Raw genomic sequence first — 18,945 nt, 5'->3', positions numbered from 1 at the left:
GAATGGCTGAAGAGAGATTTGGCTCAGCCATTCTATGGTCGGGTGGAACGTGGTAGTCCCATCCCGGGTTTGGATTTTGCATCATCAATATGAGGTTATTTCTCCTTGTATTTATATGAGTATTATATTGGTTTATATGTGGATCATATGGTTGTGATTTCATTGGTATTTTTGTTGCTATTATGCTGGTTATGTATGTGTTTTATGACAGTGGCTATGTATGTCTCTCATCATGTTTTTACTTGTAAATAAATGGACAATGTATCTATGACCTAATAGATGATAATGCAACAAATGATATGAGGGAACAATGGTTCTTAGTGATTCTCAGATAAGTATGAGATCCCTATGCTTAAATTTGTTGTTTACACCTGTAGATTACATATTTGTGATATGTTTGATGAAATGGCTATCATGGCTAGTCGAGGTTCGGTTAAGGGAATGTTCAAGTATTTACTTTTGCATCAATTTTCCCTTGTTATCTTACTGTTCTAAAGGCATCATTCAATTCTAGGCAGTGACCTGAGCTTTGGGCCTAGAAAAGTGGCTCAAATCCCAGGGATGCTGGCACAACACTGAGAAAAATAGTCCCTGGACGCTGGCATGCCTTGTCATGAGAACATCTAGAGCCTCCTGGACGCTGGTAGGCCTATAACATGAGAGCGTCCAAAGGTCAAGTGGTCAAAAACTTTAGTGGGACCCAGGGGCTAGCTACCTAAGTGGTTGGAATGGTTCCTAGGAGTCTTGTAGCTGATGTGGAAGGTCTGTATGTTGTGTTTCCGTTGATTCCACTTCCTTAAGGTCACATAGGAGGTTGAATCCAATCATATTAGCCTCTCGTCACATGTTTACCCCAGTTGGTCGGTTACTTGGGTAGATGTGGGAGGAGGGTGTTACACAACAACTATAACACCAACATTTCCAAGCTCATCCCGACATTGGGTGAACTTGGTCAAGTACTTCGGTATTTGTTGCCCTTCTCCATCTTGATATTTTTGAGCTTGTCCTTTAGTGTTAGCTTGTTGTGGTCATTGTTGTTTTAAAACAGGTATGTCAAGGCCTTCCACATTGCAAATGGAGTCTCCTTACCGTGGAGGTTAGAGACGATATGATCTCGACCTCCTTCTAGGATAATCCTTCTCACCTTTTCCCTGTTCTTTCTCCACTCTGCCAGATCCTGAGCATCAACTGGCTTAGGAATATCTTTGTCTATTAATTCCTTAAGCTTGTTGTCTTCCAACACTACCTCCATCATGTCCTTCCAAGCAATATAGTTTGAACTACCTTGAAGGGCATATTCGAGTCTTAATTCATAGAACGACATCATGTTGGCTCTGAAGTATGATACTGAAATTTTGATTTCTCCTGTAAAAGACAAAATACCATTCTCATCTTCTATAGTGATTTCAACTCCGATACCATGTAGAATTTTCTAAAAATCTAGCTCTAATACCATGTAGACATTTCTACAAATCTAGCTCTAGTACCATCTAGAAATTCCTTGTAGATTCAAACTACAGATTGTAATATGCTAAAACAATTGACTTGAATCTACTCTAATCATCAGCAGAAACAATAAACGATCAATGAAATCACGAAGCATATAAGAGAAAGAATTCAATCACATATAACACAATGATTTTCTGGGGAAAACCATAACTAAAAACCCATGCTATCTGTATATTGCATTAATTAGAAAATATGAGAAGATTACAATGCTTTGCTCAAGCCCGAGCAACCTCTGCACTATCTCTATCTATCTCACTACCAACCTATGCACAAGCTTCTCTTGGCACACCTTTCTCTCACAAGCTCCACGCACAAACTTGTGCTTCCTATTGCTTGGTCTCACCAACTCGTGCTCACCAAAACAATGATTAAACTTGTGCCTTCATTCCTCCTTTTAAAGGCAATTTGAATGGCTAAAATTAGTGAGTTTTCTAATTAAGGAATGATTTATTTTAGGCCTTCTTCTAATTGCATGCACCATATGTTTAATTTAGATGATTTTACAACTGATAGTACACTATCCCTGAACTCTAATCTCAACTGGGTCTTTATCTGATTTGACATGGATGAGTTAATTGTGAGTGAATATTCAATTTAATGGTTGAGCAGTGTTGGTTACACCCCACTACTCGATCTCCCACTAATTCCTCCATCAATTGGAACTAGTTTAACTGAATTTAACTTAGTTAAACTGAATTAAATAATTACAACTCAAAAGAACTCAATATGGGCCCCTAAAGTTTAGGAACCACTCTACATGACTCTAGATAGACTCCCAACTCGAATTAACTGAGTCAACTAAGTCAAATTAACTTAGTTAACTATTACAAGTTGCTATGAGAATTATAATTACAATTTAATTGCTAATTTAATTCAATGACAAATAAAATCAGAATTTTCTTGATGCTATTTTTAAAATTTCTTGTTGCAATTTTCAACATTTTCTTTGCACGGCGCAATAGAAAATGAGATGCCTTAATGATAATATCTAAATTGCTTCTTCGAGAGGACGTTGAGTCACTTAAATAGGCATATTGGAGGTCAAATGGGTACCTTCCTTTAACTGGGCCGACTTTACTAGGAGGAGGCTAACTTCATCTTTTCAGCCAAAATTTATAATTTTTAAAATTCGATTTTTCTTACTTTGAAAAGAGCATGAAGAACATGCTTTATAATATTTTCTTTTGACCCAAGCATGAAGAACATGCTTTGCAAATACATTAAGGACAAATTAATAATTATGAAGCCCGACCATAGTTACAAAATTCAACAAAACCAACCACCTTATTGGTTGAGAATTTTCACCCACTTGCACATGCAAATGAATTCCCACATAACAACTATCTTGGATGTCATTTGCCTTGCTCTATTAATTTTACCTTAAAAAGGATGGGAAGTCAATTAAATTCATGCTACTTCATTGCATTGAGATTTTTAGGATGGGACTCATAAGGAACAACCACCTAAGTTCATTCATGGTGACTCAAATCTTGTATGCTAATTGAATAAATATCTTTATGGGCCCAAATAATCTCAACAAGCTTGGTATGGGAAGATGGATTTATTTTTTCTTGATGAGGTATCCTAGATGCCACTATGACCCCATTATTTATATTTAGTGAGTGGGTAATGATATTTTGATTTTTGACTTTTATGTTGATGGTCTTATTCTCATTTGTAGTGATCCTTATTTGATCAATCAAGTGACCTCTAACTTTAAAAACAAGATTGAGATGATAAATAGAGGACACCTTCATTATTTTCTTGGTTTATAGGTTTCAAAAACTAAGGGGTTTTCTCTTCTCATTCTATGCATGGTTGGATCTCCTTCATAGATTTTATAAGGAGGATTGTAAATAAACATTTACCCCTATTCAGTTTGAAATCAAGTTATATGCGAAGCATTCCACACCCTAGGTGGATGCCACTTTGTATCAAGAGTTAGTTGGAAGTATGTTGTACTTGACACATACTCATCTATGCATTTTATTTTCCATTTATTTGGTGTCTTACTTTATGCATGACTCACACGAAAGCCACCAAAGAGCAACAAAGTGGATATTCCAGTACCAAGGTATAATGCATTTTGGCATATAATAACATTCAAGGGGTTCTGCTATTTTGGTTGGTTCCATATACTTTGATTGGGCCAAGACCTTTGATTATCAAAATTCCAATGAAATTGATTTATTTAATATTGTTTTGGGTTAAGTTATTTGGGCATGCAAAACCATTTCTTTTGCTAAGGCCAAGGTAGAATATTGAGCAAAAATTTGTCCATATTGGGAAGTAGTTTAGCCTCAAAAATTATTTTTAATTTTGGTTCAATAGGCACATTTGAACATTATTTGATGTGATAGTTGTTGATCATTGAATTCAACATTGATGTATTAAGCATATAGAGACACACATGCACTATATTTGACAATTTATCGATGATCATGATGTTTACTTGGCATTTTTTTGCATATGATTAGGTTGTTGACATCCTCATAAAGTCCTTACGAAAAGAGAATTTTCTTCATTTTGAAGCTATGTTAGGTGTTGAGGAAGTTTCTATCAAGGGAACATAGGTGTAATGCCTCCTTCCTTCTCTTGTGCCATTTTGTAAATCCTTCATCTCATCCTAATTTATTCTTGGGGATGTTAAAATGTCATGAATTAGGAGGTTATTCAAGAAAAACTTGCTATGATGTACTATAGTCAGCTTTATAGTGTATTTTATCTAATGGTCATTATTTCATCCTATGCTTTGGTGATTCATTGTTGCTTATATATTGGGATTCATAATAGTTGATCCATATCTTAACACCTCATTGGTACATGATCTCTATTGAAAGAGCATGTACAATCACTTATTTGGTATGACAAAGAGTAGAGTATTGTGTGAGATGTAGCATTTCTTTTCATTTAGCAATAATACAATGTTTTTGTTGCTTTGACTTTACTTTCAAGAGTTTTACCATGTAAATCTTGTTGTCTCAATCTTTGATTTGTGTGAGTGATTTCTCTTTGGTGTTAATTCTTCTTAATTGCACACTTGTAACTTTCACAACTTGCAAATAACAGCAAGGATATAATACAATTGGCATATTCATAAGAATCCTCCCAACATTTGACAAGAGATGTGTAGTTAAGATAAGATTGGATAGAGAGTTTCCCTTCATTGATTATGCCACATCACCATAAATGCACTAGAAAACAAATATGTGAAATGAAAAAAAGAACAAAGGTTTATAAACTAAACAATTAAACATGTATCGGTCTTAACAAGTAAACAATGATACTTAGGAATTGAATAATAAAATTCAAAAATTAAGTGGTAGGTATTAGGTTAGTTACAATTTTTTCAAATTTTAAACACTAGAATGATGAACTTGAGAAAAGTAATTCATTGCTTAATGTTCTATCATAGTCACATTGCACATTTGTTGATTTGGTCATCTTAATTAACTTTTTCAAATAAAATGCAAAACTTAATTGGTATGTGTCAAGTTAATTCCATTTTGTCCAATCTTAAACACTAGAAAGACAAACTTGAGGATAATTAATTCATTACTTAATGCTCTATTATGGACACAACACAGATTCTTTAATTTCATATTTTATCAAATATGACCACTTAAGTGGATATCTCTATATAGACTCCTTTCATTATTTCCTTTAGTAGTTGTATGAAAGCACATGTAGCTTTTGTAGCTTTGTTTCTACATATGATTTGTTAAATATCTACAATAAGAGCTCAAATGCATTGTCGAAACAAGATAGCTAAATGAGATGTATACATGATAGACAAATAAATATTTTTTTCTTATTATGTTCACCTTAGAGATCTAACACGAGATTTAAGCCTAATCTATGAAGGTTAGCCACAAACTTAATATAATAGTCCTTGCTTGGTGACATGCACTAATAAGAATAAGGATTCTCGTTACATCAACATTTTATTAAACGTTGAGTTAAACGCACAATTTTTAATAGACCACCCGTTGTCAAAATGAGCAATTTATGGTGATTTTTTTGTTTCATGCACATGGTGTTCCTCTCTCATCCATGCATGTGAGTAGTGATGGTGACGCTAAACAACCATAACATTAATGGATAGTCAGGATGACAATTGGTGGAAAATGATGGCAAGGGATTTTGGAGGTCTCTTGCAATCATAACTTTTACATAGTACATTCATCAAGGCCTTACTGACTAGTAGCCACATCATATATGAATATAAGCTTATGGATATTATATTCAAATTGGGGGCATTTACAAGGTTTTTCCTTGCAATATTTTCTCAACATTGACATTCTATTTCATTATGGAAGCATAAAGGCCACATTATTAGTTCATGAGGGACTCTTTTTGCATGCAAAATATTTGATTTTTTCGATAAAACTTAAAAATAGTGTTGGTTGTGGAGCCTGATTATATTCCAAATTCAAAGGCCGTGTTTTAGCTACATTTGGACCCTAGTCCATGACAAGGGTGTAGGGGGGTTTCCCCCCCTTCTATTGTTGCCAGGGGATCCAAGGGCAATGGTGATAATTATTTAGAGCACCCCTTGGCGAGGGTTTAGGGCACAACCCCCGAAGATAATTTTTTGGAAAATTTGCCTTGTAAAATATTGTAATTTCATGGTCAATATGGACTATTCATCATTAGGTCATAGATATGATGATAGATTTTATGTTAGGGTTTTTTGCCCTAGAAAGCAATCGTCTTTTTTAAGAGGAAATTGTATTTTGGTTATGTATTATTCACACATCATTGTAATTGAGAGAGGGGGGATTGTGAGAGAGAAAAGTAGGTTATAACAGATGTGTTGCAGGTTGTATCACTCCGTTTTTCTAAATGGGATAAAAGGAAGTACTGGCTATTTCTTTGTGGACATGCCCAAATCAGTTCATTCACCACACATATTGGTGTCTCCTTTGTATTGTTTCATTCTATGTTTTATTTCCGCATTCATTTTGATTTTATTGCTCTATAATTTTATTCCTAACAATTGGTATTAGAGTGGAAGATTTATTTGGATAATGAAACTCATAGGAAAGGAGGGTTCTTGGTTCGAGTGGAAGCAATGGTAGAAGAAGGTTTTGGGGTCAAGAATTTTAATGGCCAAAATGACCAGCTATCGAAGATGCAAATGGAAGATTATCTATAACATAAAAAACTTTTGCTACCATTGGGTGGAAGGGTAAAGAAGCCAATGGCTATGAAAGATGAAAAATGAGAGATTCTTCAGAAAAAGGCATTAGGAACAATAAGGTTGTGTTTAGCAGCATCAGTGGCTCTCTACATTTCGAAAGAAAAGAAAATGGAGGGATTGATGAAGGTATTGGATAAATTGTATTAAAAAACCTCACCTTCCAAGAGGATATTTCTTATGAACTATTTATTTAATATGAAGATGCCATAAGGTGGTATGTTAGTAATCATTTAAATGGATTTAACATGGTCACTAGTGAGTTAAGTTCCGTAGAAGTAAACTTTGATGATGAGGTTAGGACCCCTTTGATTTTATGTTCATTTCTAGAAAGCGGGAATGTATTGGTCATGGTTCTGAGTAATTTTGTCTCTAATTCAAACAATTTAAAGTTTATGGTTTTTTTGGTGAATTATCCTTAGCGAGGAAATGCAATGGAGAAGCACATGTGAGACATCGGGTAATGCTTTGAATGAAGAGAATAGGGGAGACAAAAATAAATATGAATTTTCCCAGGAAATTATGGAAAGTCTAAGAAGGGTAGATCCAAATTTAGAGGAAGGCTAGAATGTAACAGCCTCGGGTTAAAAATTCATGTAATAAAAATTAATAAAGGTAAAATAAGACCACGGGTAAGGGACACTTATTCCAAGCTGAATGTTGGGCAAAATATCCTTGTGGGCATCACTTCTATTTTATGGCTAAGGGGAAATTGGCAAAGGCAATGGTTAAGGCTTTGGAAAGGCAAAAAGGTATTTTTTGACACATTATTTATGAAAATAATGGAAATTAGGAGAAGAGGAAAGTGAAAGGTCACAAGTTGCGTGTGAGGAGGAAAACGAAGGAAAATAATGAAAAATTGAAGAAATTAGAGGCCTCATCAATAAAAAGACCTCAGAGCATTAGTTGGTGGCTTTTGTCAGTTCAATTTTTGGAATTAGCCTCAGAGAGGAGAAGAGCACCAAGAGGAGAAAGAAAGTAAGCAAGCAAGGAAAATAAAAAAAGGACAAGAAAAGAAAAGGCAGGCAAGGATGAAGCAACTTCAACGGGAATACTCGCAGTTAACAGATTGCATGTGTGATTTCCTAGCTAGTTTTGACATGCATGGTATGTGCATGTTGGTATTTGGTTATTTTGTTGTCATTGGCATGGATTTTGTTGGGATTCGATAGTGGATTTTAGCCTAGCCTTGCCATTTTCGGATAGCCATGGTGTGATGGGATTGTTCTCAATTTGAGCTTTGGATTATTAGATGGTTTTGGAATCTGGGGTGAGGTGGTCTCAGGAAAATTCCCAAAGGCCTAGGAATCCCTTGACCGGTAATGGTGAGATACATGGTAAAGCCTGAGGGTGGAGATAGGAAAATTCCTCAAGGATGGTGAAGAAATTATGAGGCATCCAAGCTCGGTTTGGTTTTGTGATATCAGCACCGGTTTAGGTGTGATCATAGTATGTTGAGGGTGGAGGTGTTTTAACCTCGAGATTCCCTTAGTTGTTTATGGATTGGTTTATCCCATGAGATACCACATTCATGTTTGGAATATGGCACGAGGGTGATTGGTTGAAAGAAAGATCTACTTCAGACAATCTATGGTTGGGTGGAACGTGGAAGTCCTGAACCCGGTTGGTAATTGCCTATGGTTAATAAAAGTAAGTTTTTCTTTCTTTGGTAAGGAAATGTACTAGTTATTATGTGGCTTTAATGGTTGTTCTGTTATGGTTAATTATATGGTTGCATGTTGGTTATAAGTATGCTTTTATGACAAATCTCAGTCATGCCACTTTTCATGTTTTCACTTGTAACTGAATAAATAATGAATGAAAGACCTAATTGGTGTTAAGATAACTAATGAGAGAAGGTAGTGACCCTTATTGTTAAATATCATATAAGTTCTCAGTCCCTTATGTTCAGACTTGTATTCATGACCTGGAGGTTGAATATATACCAAGTGTTTGACAAAATGTCAGTCCCGATTGGGGATGGTTAGGTCAAGTCCTGGTTCCAGTTTTTGGTTTACAAGCATTGTCTTCATGTATTTTATGAGTTCTGGAAGTTTCATGGATTTCTAGGCAGAGGCTTAGCCCTAGCCCTGGAAAGTAGCCTTAATTCTCATAGTCATTGACACAACACTGGCAGAAAAAGGCCACAATCACACTGATGTAGGCTTATGGGAGTGACTGGGAACCCATAGTCGCATGGAGGCCTTGGCAAGGGAGCGACTGGGGCTCTAGGTCAAGGAAAAGGTGAGTTGTCTCAGGGGTTGGACACCTAGAGGGGTTGGGTTACTCCTGGAGGTCTTGTGGCACCTAAGGGAAGTCAGTAAAGTCTTGTTGTGTCGACTCCATTTCCTTAAGGTCATATAGGAGGTTGAGTCATATCATAGTAACCCCTCATCTCATGTTTACCCTAGGTAAGCCGATGAAAGTGGGTAGATGTGAGAGGAGGCGTCGTTACAGGGTGGTATCAGAGCGGGTTGTACTCTCTTTAGGTCATATATGATACCACAAGGTGGTATCTGTTAGCGCTTGAAATTTCACCTCAGGCTGAGAAAGGTAAACTTCAAGGCAACATCAAAGCACTTTGCCTCGTAGCTAGCCCTACGGGGCAGGAGAGGGCTCTCTCCGGTCTATCTCGACAAAGATTTTCAACAGGCGAGATAACCAATAAGGAAACACTGATTTTAGGCTAGTAAACTGATAAAAAAGGTTTAAATTGCAATTTTTAGGATTTTGGTGGAAAGTTGGGGAAAGGCAATTCTGGGTGCGGGGATTGGACACAGTTTTTGCAGGGGGTTCTTTGGGGCAAGGTAGGAGACTGTACTGATGCATTTAAATTAAATGGATGGATAGGAATGACCGGTGAGGAGCCAAAGAGAGCAAGAAACCTTTAAGAATTCTCTTTAGACAGATGAAAACATAAATATTAAGCAAACTTAAAAGCAGAGCATGACAATCATGAATTCTACTTTAACACTTCATTCGCCTAATTTGCAGAAGGAAAAGTAAGATGATGAATCACATAACAAATCTACAAGTACAAAGAGATACACACCATCAATACATGTAACCACAGGAATCCCAAAAAGACTGCAAAACCCTGGTCTTTCTTCCTTTGCCAAAATTGCAGAGATACAATGAATAATACAATGGAGCTTCTCCCTCAAAAGTCCAACCTCTCCAACCATGAAAATGATTGAGAAAATACATAATATAGACCATGCCAACCCATTCCCTAGCCTCTAGGGGTCGAGCTCATCCTTCTAGGAGCTATTTCAACCAATTCTAAACTAAGCACTAAAATCTAGGCAGTCAAAACAACTTGCCTCTATAAGCTAGGAAACCAATTCATTCATTAAATTTTTGCCTATTTCATGAATGAATCTTCTAGAATAGGTAAATAAGTGTCATGTCAACATGAAAATACATTAATTACATCAAAGAGGGTGAAAAATCCCATCACAAGTCAAAACTGGTCAAAGCTGGGCGAATTCCTGAGCTGTAGATGAATTCCTGTGAAAACTGCCCAACAGGTCGCGCCCTCTTCCTGAACGGGTCGCGCTACTTTGGAGCTGATTTTGAGGTACTTCCCGGTGTCCAAATGAGGCAAAAGTGGGCTTGTTGGAAAGGTCTGGATGTCTACTTTCCAACCCAAGTGGAATTTCTGAATTTGGTGGTCATTTTCCCCTCCAAAATGGCAATCTCCCAAGACTACTTCCTGTGTGTCAAAAAGGTGGCAGAAAGTCATTTTTTGCTTGTTTGTTGACTTTCTGGAGGCCCAAAACTTGGTGAAATTTCTTGGCAATGGCTGGGAAAGTGTATCTTTGCATGACAAATCCAAAAATGCTGAGTTTTCCCAAAACGGAGTTGCCCAACGAAAAGGTCGCGCGCGGCACGCGACCCGTTGGTGGAAAAAACCTGTTTTTTGCCCAAAAAAATCATAAATGACCAAAAATGCTCAAAATTTTTAGAATTTGTGCTGGAAGTGAAGTAATTTAGTATCATGCTCCTTCAAGGAAGCCTCAGCCAAGATGTGGAGGGGATCGGGCCTTTTCCTTCGTTTTAGTGCTTTGGCCAGCAACCTCTCCAAATGAGCATTGACCTGGAGAAGCATAGCCTCTCGAGAGATAAAATCCTCCCATGGGATACCCTGTTGTTTTGACTGTTTAAATGCTGCTCCAAGGGGACAAAAACACAAGGGAGATGTTAGGGAGGGGGACTTTTGAAGGGATTTAGGGAAAATACATATGAAAGGGGAATTTAGGGAAGCAATTATGAAACATATACCATCACATAATCATATTTTGTAGGGGTTTCATAGGAGGTAGGGTTTAGGGACTTTGATATTTTTGGTAAGGAGATTAGGTGAAAATGACAAAGGAGGTGGTAATGGGATGTGGGGAAAAAATGGAAGTGAAAGGGATAACCTTGAGAGCAGCAAAACAAAACCCTAGCTTTACTTGCACTTTGACATTTTTAAAGCAAATATACATGAACCTCTCATTTCAACTTGATGGCATTAAAACACATTTTCATGCTCATGCAAGCTTTAGCAAGCAATAAACCTTGATGATTAGAGGCCTACCTGCAATCTTGAAGAAGTTTGGGGTTGTTTGGCAGTTTACAGGCAATTTTTTGTGGATGAATTCCCAACAGGTCGCGCGCACTCAACGGGTCGCGCCTGTGTTGTTTTTGAACTGCGATGGGCACCCTGACGGGTCGCGCGCAAGGCTCAACGGGTCGCGCGCGGGTACTCAATGAATTTTCGCCCAATTCCTCTTCAATCACTCTTCACTATCACTTTGAGGCACAATGAAGACTAAAGGGAGGGAGAGAGGAGCTTTATAGGTTTTGATTTAAATTAATTTCCTTTCAAACCCTCTTTCAAATGTTTTTGTCATGACACTTTTTCAAAATTTGAAAACTGCTGATTTTATGGTTTCCTTTTGTCCTGAAATTGGTTGAACTGATGTTTTTCTTGAAAATTTTTGCAGGGATAGCTTCTGAGGGATTTTGGCAAAGGGGACCAGGGCTGCATGCTGACTTTCAAAGAATTTTGAATTTTTACAATTTTTTACAAAATTTTAAGAAAATGACCTTGGGCTTTAAAAACAGGGTTTTCAAATCCAAGGTAAAAATTAGCTGTACAAGATGAAATCTTTTGAAGCAACTCTTTGATAATCATCCCTCTGGCCTGCTGGGCACTTATTGACCTTTGAAGGCCTGACTTTAGAGACAAATTGGACCCAAAACCCTAGACCTAGGACTTTTGACTTTAAGACAAGACAAGTAGCCTTGAAAGAGTTTATTGACTGAAACAACTTGATCCAGCAGTGCCAAGAGGGGAATAAAGACACCAGCTCCTCCATCAGGGTTATGGCATGCCTAATGGAATGCAATGAGATGACACTGATGAGACACCTACTTATGCAAATGCAAAGAGCTTTGATCGCTGATGGAGGGCTACTAGACCGACTCTAACATTGGCTCCAATGGGGATGGTAGCTCCTTGGAGGTACCAAGAACCTTAGACCTCTGGGAGAGCAGACCAGTGCTTTATAATCATTGGGCAATGGAGTCATTATTTACACATGCGACCCAAATTGGGAGAGCTTTATTGACTTTGACAACTGACTGAAAATTGGACTAAATTTGACACAAACTAACTCAACTTCGTACAGAAAATTGACTGATAAAAACGACATAAAAAACTCACACCAACTAATCTCCATCTTCAGAATTATAGCCTTCACCACGGGCCCCAGACTAAAGATGAAAGATCAGTTCACACTTGCAGCAGAATAAAAGTAAAATGGTAATTACAATGATAATGACTAGAGCAGAAAATACTCAGACATGATACCTCTTGAGCAGCCGGCCATTGACCGACCCTCCAAGACAATCATCACCGTTCATTTCTTTGAGAAGAAAGGCATTTGGACCACGGTATGCTGCAATTTTGTAAGGACCTTTCCATAAATTATCAAACTTTCCATGTTTCCCTTTGTCTTCATTTCGGGCATCCCACCTCAAAACAACATCATCTATCTGGAAATCATCCGGCTTTGCTTTTCTGTCATAGATTTTCTTTATGCGCTCTTGCAACTTAAGAGTATTTTGAAGGACCTCCTCTCGAGTCTGCTGTAAATGAATCATTTGACTAATCCGCCTTTGCATTGGATCCTCCTCGCCACTAGTTTCTTGAAGCAACTTTGCTACCGGAATACTAAGTGAAGTAGGAAACACCGCATCTGTCCCATAAACTAGTTCAAAAGGTGACATACCAATTGACTTTTTCTGACTTACACGATCAGCCCATAATGCATTTACTAACTGTTTGTGCCAGCTCTTCTTATTGTTTTCCAGCAACTTCTTTATGATGTTTACCAATGATTTATTCGAAGATTCAGCCAGCCCATTTCCTTGCGGATGATAGGCGGTTGAATGCCCCAAGCTGATGTTATATTTGTAGCAAAAGTCAACCATCTTCTTTGATTTAAACGCTGCTGCATTATCTGTGATCAACTTATGTGGACAGCCGAAACGTGACAATATGTTATTTTCAAGGAAAGAAATAATTACCAAGTCCGTGGCCTGCCGGGTGGGAATGGCTTCAATCCATTTCGTGAAGTAATCGGTGGCTGTCAATATCCATCGATGCTGCCCGGAAGATGCTGGATGAATTTCGCCGATGAAATCTAAGCCCCACTGCTGAAACGGTGCACTAACTTCAATAGGCTTAAGAGGCAAGGGCTGTAATTTCTGCTTTCCTTGAAAATTTTGACATTCATGACAACTCTTGACTGCTTTATATACATCTGAAAACAACGAAGGCCAATAGAAACCAGCCCTTAAGATCTTGTTTGCCGTGGTCTTCCAAAACAAGTGACCCCCGCAGTCACCTTTGTGAAAATCTTCTACAGCTCTCTTAGCTTCCTCCTCGACCAAACAATTCAGCAATATGCCACCGGGGTCTTTCCAATATAGTGCAGATTTGATAATGCAAAATTTGGCAGCCTTTAATTTCAATGTCCTTGCTTTGTTTCGAGGCATCCCAGGAGGTGAAGACAAATTTTGAAGCACATATATAATATCAGCATACCAAGGAGAAGAAATAAAAATATCAGATACATGTAGCGCTGAATTTTCTTCATCTTCGTCGGACAAGGCAGCAATCAAATTGATGTCTAGGACATGTAGATTTGTTTCAGCCATCAATTTAGCCAGACCTTGGCCCTTGATCAGCTTGGTGGGATTGATTTCCACATCATACTCCAATAGTGCAGCAATCCACTTACCCCGCTTTCCTTCCGGTTCCGCTTGTACCAAAACATCTTTAACAGCCGCATTAGGAACATATGCCAAAATGTGAGAATTCAGTATGTACACACGGAAGTCCTTCAAGGCTTTTACCAACGCCAATGCTTGTTTTTCAATGATATTATACTTCAGCGCTCCGTCCCTTATAATACGACTGAAAAAAGCGATGGGCTTCTCAACTCCATCTCTCTTTTGCATGAGCACAGCTGCCAATGTATGCTCAGAGGCAAATGAAAATAAAATAAAATCTTGTGTATAATCCGGGCTGATTAGAGTTGGGGCTGAGGATAAAATTAACTTTACCAAATTAAAAGACTTTACCGCCTCTTCGGTCCACTTGAGCTGGCTGTCCTTTTTAAGCATGTTAGTGATTTCTCTAAGGTGCTCGGCAAGATTCGGAATGAAACGGCGCAGAAAATTCAACTTGCCATTGAAGGACTGAATCTCTTTCTTGTTTCGGGGCTGCTCTAATTGCTGAATGGCTTCCACACGTGCAGGATCTATACGAATGCCATCTTTGGAAATGATGTGGCCCAACAACTTGCCTTCACTCATGGCGAAAAGACTCTTCTTTGGATTCAATGAGATACCATATTTTCTGCACTTTTGAAACACCATTGTTAAATGATACAAATGCTTTTCATCAGACTTAGAAAACACAGTTAAATCATCAAGATAAACGACCAAAAAGACATCCTTTTCATTAGCAAAGGCCATGTCCATCGCCCGCTGAAAGGTGGCACCTGCATTTTTCAATCCAAATGGCATCTTGGCATAATGAAATGTTCCCCATGGAGTAGTGAATGCAGTCTTGTCGCGGTCATCCTCATGCACCAAAATCTGATTGTAGCCGGAATAACCATCAAGTAGCGACATCCTTGATGCCCCAACTACCCGCTGCAATATATGGTCCATCTTGGGCAGCGGATAATTGTCCTTTAGTGACACCTTGTTCAGATTTCTAAAGTCTATACACAAGCGGATCTCACCGGTTTTCTTTCTCACGGGCACCAAGTTGGAAATCCAATCGGAAAATCTGATTGGCACTATAATTCCAGACTTGTACAACCTGTTAACTTCCTTCTCGATCAATGGCAGCAACTTAGGATTAATTCTTCTCAACTTTTGCCGGAAAGGCTTTTGATTTGACTTTATGGGAATGGTATGCTGAATGATACTTGTGTCATAAGTTTTCAAATCTGAATAATCCCATGCAAAAACATTAGAAAACGAAGACAACAATCTGATATACTCTTTCTTTACCTTTGGCGACAATGCTTTCGATAATTTCACCATCTTTGGATTTTCAGCTGTTCCAAGATTCACTTCTTCGACACCTTCTTCTGTTGGCCTCAAGGTTGGTTTGCGAGCCACATCATCTTGATCGAACAACTCTTCCAAAGGAATTAATCCTTTAGGAATGAAATTGTCTTTAAGCTGCAATACATCCATTTGATTTACTTCCTCAGGTTCGGTATCTATGGAAATGTCTTCGAACTTACCTTCAACTTGCAGAAAATCCTTGATTTCCTCATCATTTTGGAAAACTTGCCAACATCTTTGATTGTCTGGGACTGTAGGACGGTGCTTCACATAAATCTCAAACTTATTGCTGGAATTCATGGGAATTTTTAGATTACTTGCTGCCTTAGCCAATGCATCCGCAACACCATTTTGGATACGGGGCACACATGTCAAAGTATGTTCAGAAAACAGCTTCAAGATATCTAGAACAGCATTTCGATATGCTCGCATACGAGGATGCTTGGCCTGAAATTCACCTTTCACTTGCTTTATAACTAGCGTGGAGTCGCCATATACTGCTATCTTCTTTGCCTTCAACTTCCGAAGGATTTTCAGGCCAACAATGAGAGCCTCATATTCCGCCTCATTGTTTGAACAATCAAATGCCAATTTATAAGAGCATACTCGTACCTTGCTTGGGACTTTGTTTCGGACAGAAAATGGACTTCGAATCCACACACCTATACCAGCACCATCGCTGCCCACAGCGCCATCAAAATCCATGGTCCAAAGACCATCCTCATCATCTTCTAAATGCTGAAATTGTGATGTCTCTGCATTTTTTGTTTGTTGCCCGTTCATTTCAGCTGTTGGCTCCATGACAGCGGTCCTTTCTTCACTTTCTTTTCTCAAAATTTCTCTAAAATTTTCTGTAATGTCTGATATATCTTCTACTTGAACCAACTGGCTATCTATCTCATTAAAATTATCAGCAAACAAAACAAACGATTCCAAATCTGTATGTACATAATTTACAGGATGATTCACTGGCTTGTCCTTACTAGTGATCATGTATTTCATCTTTTGCTCCCTATATAACTTCCTCATATGACCAAAGACCGGGATTGTAGCATAAGAGAAATCAAGCTGAAGTGTACCTTTGAGCTTGGCTCCCCAAGATCTCGAAAGCAACATGCCGAACCGCGGAGGAATGTCCGCCACCACCACATCCATCAAAACATTCTTTGCTGGGATTTGATCTAGGCTTACCACCAAGTCCTTGATCAAACCAATACATTTCACCCGGCTGGAATCAAATGAATACAAATCATGATATTTCCTTGTGATGTCTAGTCCCAGCTTTTCCATAATTGCTTTTGGCATCAAATTATGTGAAGCTCCCGAGTCAAACATAGCATTATGCAAAACAAACTCATGTAATCGCAAACTGATATAGAATGGAGGAACATCACTTTCGGGAGACTCACCATTTAAAGCAGGCCCAAAAATCAATTCCGGCTGATCGTCTTCTACATTCACCGTGTCTAGCATTGGATCAAAATTCAGCATCTTGGAAATTTGGCCTCGGTAAGTGCTGTTCTTCATGATTTCCGTCAAAGGAATGGACACTTTCAACTTTGAAATTTCGTTCTCCAAACTGAAAGCTGTAACCTTCTCACCTTCTTTAACTGGAATTTCTCTTCTTTCAACTTTATCTCTCGGTGTGCTTGATGGCTGATCCATCCTGTTTACTGATGATGATTGACTTGCTGAAGGATCAATTACATCTTTTCCTTTTGTCTGTGGGGAAGCTGAATCATTCTTTGCTGAAGTATCTTTCTTTTTCTGAATGGGATTTATGGGAATAGCTCGGTTTCTTAATTGCCTCTGCTGAGCGGACAAAGCATTGAGATATCCCCTTTGGTATTCCTCCGATTCTTCCTCAAGTACTGCCTCATTTGATAAGATATAATGCTCATCCTGATGTATAACTGAATTTCTCACAAATTCCTCTTCTTCTGTAATATAGGTAGGCAGATCATCAGGAGTGAAAAAGTGATTTTCCTCCCCCACCGTATCACCTTCATCCTCTGATTCTTGACTAACAAAATTCTGCTGAAAAGGGGGTTTAATTTGCTGCTGCACTGCTGCCTCTTGTGCTCTTGTTTCACGCTGCTTAATTCTATATTGCGGCTGCTGCGGACCTCGGAAATTAGGATTACGGATATGCGGTTCCGGCTTGCTGAGATGAGTTTGTTCAAGTGCCCTTTCAATCTTTTCAACCTTACGGAGGAGCTGATCTGATGTAGAAGCTTCTTCTTTGATTGTGACTCGCTTTTCCGCCTTCATCCTCGCTCTTTTATCATTCAGATTCGCTTCAACACTAACAGCAATTTTCTGCATATCCTCCAATGTAGGCGGATCTCTATCTCGCAATGAATAAGCCATCTCCGGATCAAAACCATCCGGGAATTTAAGAAGTGCTGATTTTCTTGACGGTCTCAAATCAGCGGGAATAGCATTGTACACTGTATTGAATCTGATTATGTAATCTTGAACGGACTCACCATGATTACGCTTGAGGTTGTTGTATTCGGCATTAATCTGAAGCGGATCCTTTCTGATTTCCCATCGATCTAAAAACTGCCTTTGAAGTGCCTCTAAGGTAGCGATGCTCCGGGCTGTCAAACCTCTGAACCATTTTCTTACTTCGCCATCAAATGTTTGTACAAACAAACGCATAGTTACATCCTCTTCATCAATCTCATATAGATCAAAGAAAGTCATCATTTTGTCTATATGTTGCTGAGCAGAAATACTCTGTGGAGTGCCATCAAACATGGGAATTTTACTCTGATAATCGGCTGGCATATCATGCAGATTTTGGGGAAGAGCAAGAGGAGCAAATCGGGCAGCCATTGCTTTAGATAGATTAGGTCTAGGAGTAGCAAGTGGAGTGAGTGTAGCTATAGTATGAGGAGTATGAGGAGGAGAAGTGGTATGGGATGCAGTGGGCGAACCAACTGTAGATTCCGGATAAGTGACTATAGGAGAAATAGAGATAAAAGGAGGATTGGACTGCTCATGCGCCGTGATAGTGGATCCGATATGAACAGATATAGTTTCAACGAACTCAGCAAGATTAGTAGCGTGAATATCTGACTGAAGAGATCTTAGGATGAAATTGTCAACCAATCTATTGTGTCTCTCAATTTCAAGGGCGGCTGCAAAATCAGGATTGGGAACTAGAGAATCAAATGCACTTTCAGATTTAGTTTTGAACAAGGACAACTCGAAACTCTCGTCAAAATCAATGTCTTCAAGATATTCAAAAACAGCTGGACATGAATGAGACTTGAAAATATGACCAGAATCTGAAGCCAGTTTGGATATCAAGGAACAAATAGCCAATCAACCTGTGAAAACTCTTAACCAATCATCCAAAAGTTTAGAGTTTTACAAATATACTGGGGTGAAATACAATCGAGGTGGCTGTATTCACAAGCTCACGGAGATTGACTGAAGCAACGTTTATCTACTTCCGCTAATGCAAAGCAAAAGCGTTTCGAAGGCTACCTGGCATAACTTCAGGCTCCGTCTAAGACTTATGGAACAAACACATCAATCAACAGACAAGTTTGTTCTCCCCAGTATGGTCGCCAATATGTTAGCGC

This window comes from Pinus tabuliformis, chromosome 8 (genome assembly GCF_031772625.1).
Source record: "Pinus tabuliformis cultivar Carrire ecotype Pingquan chromosome 8, CPIR1, whole genome shotgun sequence".
In the NCBI taxonomy this organism is placed as follows: Eukaryota; Viridiplantae; Streptophyta; class Pinopsida; order Pinales; family Pinaceae; genus Pinus; species Pinus tabuliformis.
This window is presented reverse-complemented; position numbering follows the sequence as displayed.